Below are 10212 nucleotides of genomic sequence, written 5' to 3'. Positions count from 1 at the left end.
CACAGCAGAGAGCTAGACTGGAAGAGGAGCAACCGGGACAGAATCCAGCACCCCGACTGGGACTAGAACCCGGGGTACTGGTACTGCAGGCAGAGGATTAGCCTAGTGGAGCTGCGGCGCTGGCCTGGTAGTCTGTCTCAATACTTGCATCATATCACCTGTGAGACAAGAAAAGATAGATTTTTCACATAGGAAGTCTGGCTAGCTGCAACCAGGAAAGACATCGACCTATTTAAGTGGCCAAACCTGAACTCGGGACCTAGACACGTGCCGACCGTGCAAGCATGCACATATTGCTCTTGGCAAGAACAAGAGGTTTTTGGCTCTCTTGCTGCACAGCCGACCCATCAGCAAATCTTGTTAGCCCCACCTGTTGAAGGTATGCGGTGTGCAACCATGAATCACTGCCAGTGCCATCAGCCAGCGCAGTGCAGCATCCTCTCAGGCCGGCACTCTTGCAATGGCCTCCAGTCTCTGGTCCCCCCTTACTTCAGTGGAGCCTTTTTCTCATGTAATAGCTGGACTGATCATTTCAAAAGGTAACTTTGTTCTCATCTACTCTGCAGGCCTTCCCAGATAACCCTGTTAGACCATAGCACACACCTCCCCCACCCGGCTCTCATTCCCCTTCCATTGCTTTATGTACCGCCACAAACCTTAGCAGCTCTAACACATTCCTGTTTGTTGTGTGTTTCCTCTTATTAGAAGGTTAGCAACATTGCTCCCATACCAGATTCTGAAACAAGACAAGTAAGTTGTAGGCACTCAATAGTCTTTTATTGTTTTATATATCTGAAAGACAAAGTAGAACCAGAGAGAGAGGTTTCCATCCACTGGTTCACTCCCCAAGGGACCTCAATGGCCCAAGAAGGGCTGATCTGAAACCAGGGTCTCCCTCGTGGGTGCAGGGGCCCAAGCACTTGGGCCATCTCCTACTGCTTTCTCAGGCCATAGCAGAGAGCTGGATCAGAAGTAGAGCATCCGGGTCTCAAACCCGTGCCCATATGGGATGCCGGCACTGCAGGCCAGGGCTTTAACCTGCTGTGCCACAGCGCCAGCCCCAGCACTCAATATTTAGTTGGATGAATGAATTTCAGAAATAAATCTAGCCTAAGACCACCAAGTAGACAGACAAGCAATCCAGTGCTGCCCTGAGAGTGTGGCTGCGTTTAACAAAATGGGCCTCCTTTGGGGAGGGTGGAAGGGAATGACAGCATGACAGTGGAATTTGGGCCATATCATGTGACATGGTGTTCTAGGTGGATGGGAGGCAGAGAGGGCCATTAGCAGGCAAGCGTCACTGGAGTTCCCCCTCCTTGTCCTCTCACCTTGGAGAGTTGTCATACTCTATGAAGTTTCTCCAGGAGCCCACACAGAGGTCTTGGATGTACTTTGAATATGCCTTTAAAACTCTGGGCCACAATTACTACCAAAAATAAGCATATGCACAGCCAGCAATTCCACTCCTAGGGATGTACATGGTGAATACAAATGGTCACTGAAAGCCACGTGCAAGAGTGAACATAGCTTTACTGACAACAACTAATATCTGGAAATTACCCCAGTACTCATCAGCATTTGATGATGAAATGAATCAGTAAGTTATGGAATACCTACAGCGTGAAACACTGAGTAGCAATTAGGGTGAGTCTCACAACGTGGTTGAGTGAACGGAGCCAGACACAAGAGCACATTCTGGGTGATTCCAGGTATTTAACATTTACAGACAGGTTCTAGCAGTCAGAGACCTAGTAAGGATGTGAGAAATAACCGGAGTGGTGAGTTCTTTGATGTCTCCCAGGGACCCCCTTTCCTGCTTCCAGGCTCCAGTCTCAAGCCTCTGCCCCGGGCTAGGCTTTTCCGCAGACTTTGTTTCTCCAGCCAATGCTTCCTGCAGGCTCAGGGCTTCCTGCTTTGCAGCTACCCCTCCTCCCACCCGTGGTAGTGGTACTGCCGGGAGCTGCCCTCCCAGGCGGCGTCACAGGCCCTCCGGGGACTTCATCTTCTTGGGTGAGACAGTGGCCCTGGGGGCTTTCGAAGCTGTATCCGCTTCACATCACTGGCTGTCAGAAGAGATCTGGCCCCTGAGATCTGACTGCAGAGCTCTGCTGTCTGTGGTCTTCATCGTGTTCATAGGAATCATGATTAGGGGAATAAGCATTTCGCCTTCAGAGAGTGCTCACTAAGGGGCACCGGGCACTCTCACCCCAGCCTGGAAGGGAGGGGCTCCCACGGAGGCGCAGAGCTGTTAAAGGAGCTCGGGACAACCTAGCTTCCAAGCCTGCATGCTAACCACTCAGCTACACCCCCACATGAAATTTCTGTGTCTGACTTTTCTCTTCTTCCGATATCCAGAAGCCATACGTGAAGAAATTACATGAAAAGGACCTGACGGAGCAACACCTTGGAGCTCAAAAGTTTCTTCCCCTGCCCCCAGTTCACAGATTCACAGAAAGTGGCTGAGGCACCTGATGGGGGGCAGCGGAGGGAACAGCAATGTAGGCTGCTGATCCCAACTCTGGTCTGAGGGCAGGTGCCACTCTTTGTTAGGGAATCACCTTTATGTGTGGAGCAGAACCTCTCTGAACCACTATCTCCTTGTCTGTAAAGTAGAGATACTAAAAATATGTACCTTGAAGAGCTGCGAAAATTAAATTAGCAGCGCATGTAGGATTGAAACCCAGGCCACTGATTCTCAGTCCGCATTTCTCTCCTTAGAAACAAATTTGGCTTTTCAATCAGCACTTCACATTTCAATGTCAGCTTTGGCTTCGTAGGATCACTGAAGGCTCTGAGTAAGTGGCTGTGGGCTTAAGAAGCCGTGGGGCAGCAACTCTGTCCAAATATATCACTTCAACTCTGCTGGCCTGAGATTCTTGCCTTTGTCAACAATGCCTGAAATTCAAGCTTCCTGTTGGAGAATGCTAATACTCCTGGGAATAGCTATGCCTGAAGAGGCTGGCATTCTTTGGTGGTGTAATCCATTTCAGCGTCATTCATTTAGCAAATATTTGTGGAGGCCTCCCTATCACCTTCCAAATGAGATCCACACTGACAGAGGGTGTTTGGGCTGAGTGAGGGTACAGGGAGAAAAGGAGGAGAAGTAATTCTGGAGCAATGACATTTCCTTTATTCATTTGAAACAATTGGGCACTTACAATGCACCAAGTACTATTCTTGTCGCTGGAGGACCAGTCGCCTCTCAGTGGACAGCACTGACACATGGACCAACCATCCGAGGTTAAAGAAAGAAAGAGGGATGGGGCGATGCTGTGGCGTAGTGGGTAGAGATGCCCATCTGCAGCTCTCACATTCCATGTGGGTGCTGGTTCCAGCCCCAGGTGCTCCACTTCCAATCCAGCTCCCTGCTAGTGTGTCTGGGAGGGCAGTGGAAGTTGGCCCAAGTGCTTGGGCCCCTGCACCCATGCAGGAGACCTGGATGAAACCCCTGCCTCTTGACTTTGGCCTGGGCCAACCTCGGCCATTGCAGCCATTTGAGGAATAAACCAGCAGTTGGAAGATTCTCTCTCTCTCTCTGTCTCTCCCTCTCTCTCTTTGTAATTCTGACTTTCAAATAAATAAATGGATCTTAAAAAAAAAAAAAAGAAGGAAGAAGTGGGACATAATTTCACAAAGAAGTAACACTCCCCTCTGCACGACATCACATCACAGTGAAGTGCTGAAGGGTGGTTGCAAACAGAGTTCACTGGCACAGGCGGCTGGAGGGAGCTCTCTCGGAGGAGGTCACCTCTGATCTGAGACAAGAAGGGATCAGGCACAACAAGGTCCTGATGCAAAAATCAGCTCAGTATCAGAAAGGGGTCCCTGCTGCAGCAGCACAGTCCTTGGAGGCCGAGGAGGGAGGCAGGGGCCAGGTCCCAGGGAGCCCGGTGGGCTGTGGAGTACTCAGGAGCCCATGAAGTATTTTGCATGGGGGAGTGGCGTGGTCTGATTTATGTGTCAGAAATGAGACCCTGCTGGGCAGAGACAAGGTTCTCAGGGGCAAAGTGGAAGAAGAGGAGCAGCTAAGAGACTGCAGTTTTCTAGGGGTGAAGCAGTGGTGGCTGGGACCAGGGTGGCAGCAGAGGAGGCGGCGAGGGCCGGTCACATTCAGGACGGGTTTTGGAGGAGTCACCTGTAAGACGCGCTGGAGGGTTGCATGTGGGTGTCGTGGGAAAGGCAGGAATCAAGGATGGCTTCCTGATCTCAGTCTGGGGCGTTGGGTAAACAATGGCTCTGGTCATCAAAATGCAAAGCAATGGGGGCAGGAACAAGTTCACAGGGGCCTTGGATGCCAGGTCCTCCTCGGGGTTCTGTTGAATCTGTGTGCAAGTGGGGACGGCACCACAGAGAGGACAGGGGGAGGAAGGGGCAGGCACAGAGGAGAAAAGAGGCAAGGGTGGTAGATTTTCCCTTAACGCAGGAAAGGATAGGGACACTGGCCCTTGTCTGCTGCTCAACAGCTCAAAACTGTGTTTCCCTTTTATGGGATCTTCTTCAGGGAGGGAGGGAGGTAGTGTTACTATCCGTAGTGTTGGTGAGCGAGGGCCCTGGAGCTTAGCAGAGGAAAGCAATTTGGCAGGAGAATGCCGACAGCCTATGCCATTCTGCTTGAGGCCAGCCTTGCCCAGGAGAGTCCTGGCTCATCAACGACCATGAGCTCCTTTCCTGGCCACCATTCTCCAGACAGGAGAGGACAAGGCTCTGTACTTTCCTCCTGGCTGGGAGAGGCACCCAGGCTAGGCCAGGCCCCCAGGACCCAAGGTGCTGAGCAATGTAGCTTTGTGGAGGCCAACCTCATCGCAGAGTGCACGAGGTAGCTAGCACTGCCTCTTCCCGGTACTGGTTTCTGGAGAGTTGAGTCGCCATCAGATTAGTGTAATTTGGAGGTTGTTGTGGCTTGGTTTTCCTTTTTGAACTTCTTAATTCGCAGATTTGTTTTCTTGATTGCCCCCTTGATTGATGGAGAAGAGAACAGGGACCGCTTAGCTCACTGCCACCCACACAGCAGCAAAGGAAGCCAGCTGCCCTCTCGCTCTGCAGAGAATACCCCTTCCTCCCTCGCCCTCTTCTTCCCTCCCGGCATCCTGGCTATTACTAACCAGTAGGGCATCTAAGGAAAAGGGCTCCTTTCAGGACCAGAGTGCTGTAGCTAGTGGATCATAATTTGTGTGGGAGGCTTCCCAAAGGCATATGATGTGGGTGTAGGAACCAGACAGACGGGAGGAATTAAGTCACCCTTTTCCCCAACCCTTACTTCCGTGCCCAACCTAGAAGACAAGTCACTGAGCTGGTTTCCCTAGAATGAGGGGCAAGTTTTCTTCCTACTGCACTCCAGCTTTTGATAGTGGGCAGGCTTCATAGTGTGTGCAAAAGAAGGAATAAGCTACCCGCTCTTGCTTCGGGCCTCTGGCGTCTAGGTTAAGGGCAGCTGTGGAAACCAGGCTCTCATCCGTGCACCTGGCTCCCTAGGATGGCCTGACCTCTCTTTCGCTGGTAATACTGAAGCCCTGGGAAACACTGTGCTTGGTTAAGGGAGGTCTGCTCAGGTTCTCTCCTGGGGAGAATTGTTCTCTCCTGCCCAGTAGATGCGGCTCAAGGTCCTGAGACTCTGGGCCCGAGAAGTCTGACCCAAGCTCAACCCTGCAGTCACACATCCTTTCCCAGGTGTGTGCTGGGACACCTTCTGGAGAAAGTCTGCCGCCCACCCTTAGTTCCGGCTGGCTTAGTCACTCCCCTGTGCTCCCACTGCACCAGGCCTTGGACAATGCAGGGAAAATTGGTCCTCCTCCCACCGCAGCTTCCGTGCTCCTCTCCCATGGCTTTCATCACCCCGCACTTTGTCTCTGTCCGCTCAGCTGCTTCTGCCGCTGTGAACTCTCGGAGGTCAGGGGCTATGTCCTCGCAGCTCTGTGTTCCTGCACTCGGTCCAGTCTGTATGTAGCACACAAGAAACTCTCACTAAAAGATTAATGATTCACTGCATGAACAGATGATTGAATAAATAAATTACTGCAGGAAGAAATGAATGTGCGAAAACAGAATAAAGATTAAGAGTTCAGCTTCTGGACCAGAGAAATCTGGCTTCAAATCCCAATCATGCCATTTGCTGGTTGTGTGATAATCTTGGGCAAGTTATTTAACAACCCTCCAAGCCTCAGGTTTTTATTGTTGGGTTTTTGTGGGGATTACAGTGTAGGTAAATCATTTATCACAGAGCCTGATGAGAGTAGGTACTCAATGCATAATCATTATTACCTTTATTAACAAGCTCTGACTTATAACTTCCTGTCGGTTTTTACCCCATGGATCTTGTTTGTAGCTTTTCCCCCTAGATTTGTGAAATAGCCATGTCCTTGCCAGACTCAAGGCTTGGCTTGAAGGGCTGTCCCCGCGGACCCAAGCTGGGATCAGGCTATGTAAGTAGGTATATCCCCGGGCTTTAGTGAGAAGGGGTAACTGACAGGGGCCTGCCTAAAGCCAGGCAAACAGGTCAGCTGCCTCCCCATTGTCTGAGGACTTCTGTGCTGGCAGTGTCCTTGGGAAGGCAGGAACAGTGCCGCCTTTAAGGTGCCCGGATGACAGCCGCATCAAATATGTGACCTTTCCCTAGGAAGCCTGGTTTCCATGGTGAGCAGGGCCTCACGCTCCTTCCCAAGCCACGCTCTGTGGCTCTCAGCCTGCCCTGGAATGTGATGGCAGTGGCCCTGGCAGCTGGGTGGGGACAGCTACCCAGGGGCTGCCCCTTCCAATATCTGCAGGGTGAAGCAGAGCAGAGATTGAGATAGCCCCTGGATATCTGATGCCCACATTAGGCCCCCAGTCTGGCAGGATCTGCCCGGGGCCCTTGCCACTGTTGCCCTCACCCCCTGACCCCCATACATACCCATAATGACTCACGGCCAACAGGCTGCCAGGCTGGGCAGAAAAAAGGGGACTCTTTCTGTGAACCCCCATGTTAGGCAGAGGTCCTGACCCCCTCCATCTCATCTTGGCAGCCTGGGCCTACGAAGAGGGCCTGCCTCCCCAGCCTTGGCACAGCCTGTGTTCAGCCAGGCCTCTGCAGCTGCTGGAACGGGAGCTGAATGCCCAGGGCGTCTGCCAAAGCTTGCTCACTTCTTTCTTCCTTCTCTGAGCTATGCAAACGGAGGCTGCCCAGGAATGTGGCCGCTAACTCCCCACCACCCGCCTCCCCCCTCCTGAGCCTGTGCTCCCCCAACCCCCCAGGCTGGAGTCACATCAGAAAAATGCAGGGGAAGAAAGAAATCCCCCAATGTGTCATGACGTTAGGTTTCCGCCTGGTGCTCAGAAACAAGAAAAGTCGGAGGGGGCTGGGGAGGCAGCGTGGCCACAGCCGGAGCCCGGCGACTGGCTCACCTCTCTGCCTCCCTGTGGCACATCACCTGCTCCTCATGAAGTGGAAGCGAATGGCCCTGACTCAGATGCAGAGTTTCCAAGAACACCGCTAAGCCTGAGAGAGGCCATGCTGTGACTCCAAACTGGCAGCCAAACTAGCTCAGTGCCCCCATGTAGTCATTTAACAGACATCTAGTGATTTCCTCTCTGTGCTAGAGGCTGGGAACACCCGGTGAACAGGACCAGGTCCTGCTCTCTGAGAACCTGTGCTCTAACAGGCAAGGTAGGCGGCTCAACACAAGGTCACAATAAGCAGTGAGCTATGCTGGGTGATGGGTGAGGGAGGCCGCTTCTCAGAGGAACTGAAATTCGAGCTGAGGCCTGAGAATGGCAGCGCTATGGTCCAGGTGAAGAGGGAGGAAAAGAAGAGTCCTCTGGGCAGCGGAACCAGCTGGAGTGGAGAGGGAGAATGATGTCAATGAAGAACTGAAATGAATTTGATGTGCCTGCTGGGTAGACCACCGGGTCAGGGTCGGCAGAAGCGGCTGCAGAGGGAGGCCCGGCCAGATGATGAAGGGCCTTCAGGATGGTGCCAAGGAGCATAGACTGGGTCCCCAGGGCGATGCAGAGCGAGCTAGGGTGTTAAAGGGTAAGGTGGATAGGGAGTGGCGGACCGGGTCTATTTTTCGGTAGATGACTGTGGCTGGAGAATGGATTGGAGGAATGGTCAGAGCGATGGGGAAAAGTGCAGGAAAAAGTGTGGGAGGTTTAGGAGGGATGAGCATGGGGGAAGAGAGCAGAAAGGGCTGTTTTAGGCTTGCATGCATAGGTAGAAATCGGGGCCATCCCACTGAGGTGGGCCATCCTGGAGAAGGGACAGCTGCTAGGGGTGAGAGTAGCAAGGTCGTTCATTTTGGAGTGGTATCCATCACATCAGTAGACGGTGTCCAGCATGTACTTGTGAGGGCTGTGTCTGGAGCCCTGGGGAAGGCTCTGGGCTGGTAAGATGTCCTTGGGCTGGAGACAGTAAGGAAGTGAATGGTCAAGACTACGTTGGTGGGGCCGGCGCTGTGACATAACAGGTAAAGCTGCCGGTACCGCGGCTCACTAGGCTAATCCTCCGCCTTGCGGCGCCAGCACACCGGGTTCTAGTCCTGGTCGGGGCACTGGATTCTGTCCCGGTTGCCCCTCTTCCAGGCCAGCTCTCTGCTGTGGCCCAGGAGTGCAGTGGAGGATGGCCCAAGTGCTTGGGCCCTGCACCCCATGGGAGACCAGGATAAGTACCTGGCTCCTGCCATCGGATCAGCGCGGTGCGCTGGCCGCAGCATGCTGTCCACAGTGGCCATTGGAGGGTGAACCAACGGCAAAGGAAGACTTTCTCTCTGTCTCTCTCTCTCACTGTCCACTCTACCTGTCAAAACAAAACAAAACAAAACAAAAAAACAGGTAAAGCTGCTGCCTGCAGTGCTGGTGTCCCATATGGTCACTGGCTCATGTCCCTGCTGCTCCACTTCCAATCCAGCTCTCTGCTATGGCCTGGGAAAGCAGTGGAAGATGGGCAAGTCTTTGGGCCCCTGCACCCACGTGGGAGACCCGGAAGAGGCTCCTGGATCCTGGCTTTGCATCGGTGCAACCCTGGCCATTGCAGCCATCTGGGGAGTGAACCAGCAGATGGAAGACCTCTCTCTCTCTCTGCCTCTGTCTCTCTGAAACTCTGCCTCTCAAATATATAAATAAATCTTAAAAAAAAAAAAAAAAGAAGAAGGCCGGCGCCGCGGCTCACTAGGCTAATCCTCCGCCTAGCGGCGCCGGCACACCGGGTTCTAGTCCCGGTTGGGGCACCGGATTCTGTCCCGGTTGCCCCTCTTCCAGGCCAGCTCTCTGCTGTGGCCAGGGAGTGCAGTGGAGGATGGCCCAGGTGCTTGGGCCCTGCACCCCATGGGAGACCAGGAAAAGCACCTGGCTCCTGGCTCCTGCCATCGGATCAACGCGGTGCACCGGCCACAGCGCGCCGGCCGTGGCAGCCATTGGAGGGTGAACCAACGGCAAAGGAAGACCTTTCTCTCTGTCTCTCTCTCTCACTGTCCACTCTGCCTGTCAAAAAAAAAAAATAATAATAATAAAAAAAAAAAAGAAAGAAAAGACTTCACCAGCTGCTTTAACTGAAAATCCCCAGCATATTGGAGTTGTTTATTTCTCACCCGGGTGAAGTCCAAGATGGGTGTCCAATTAGTTGTTAAACTGGGGGCTCTTCTCCAAGGAGCTGTTCAGGGACCCAGGTCCTTTCATGTTGCGCCTCTGCCATCTCTGATCCGTGGTTTCCAAGTTCACCGTGATGGGGAGAGAGCTCGGCAGCTCGGACTTATGGGAAATTCTGTCGCTTCCATTCCTCTCGCAGTCGCATGATGTGGTTACACCGAACCCCCAGAGAAGTGGGAAAGTGTAGCCTCGCTGGGTGTCCATGAAGAAGAAGAAAAGGATCTGGCAAAGCGCTAGCCAGATTCTGGCACAGGAAGGCACAGGAGGGCATAAAAAATCACTGGGCAAGGGTGGAACTTGCACCAGTTCACTTGTCCCCATTTTTAGATGCCTGAGCATGGGGCAGGCAGAAGTGCCGAGACAGCCATTTCCTGCCCTTCTTTCCTCACCTCCCTCTTCCCCTTTCTTCTCAGAAACCGGCAGGGGAGGCCAGGCCATTTTAGTCCCTCCTGCAAGTTGAGCAGACCATCAGGGCAGAGGGGCTCCACAGTAGTCGTCACATGGGCTCTGGCCCAGGCACCCTTGCCTCTTCCTGCCACTGGCTGCTATTCACCGCCTCTTCATTTTCCTTCTCCTCCACAAGCATTTAGTGAGTGC

This window comes from Oryctolagus cuniculus, chromosome 6, assembly GCF_051225735.1.
Source record: "Oryctolagus cuniculus isolate XC-2025 breed Fujian yellow rabbit chromosome 6, ASM5122573v1, whole genome shotgun sequence".
Classification (NCBI taxonomy): Eukaryota; Metazoa; Chordata; class Mammalia; order Lagomorpha; family Leporidae; genus Oryctolagus; species Oryctolagus cuniculus.
This window is presented reverse-complemented; position numbering follows the sequence as displayed.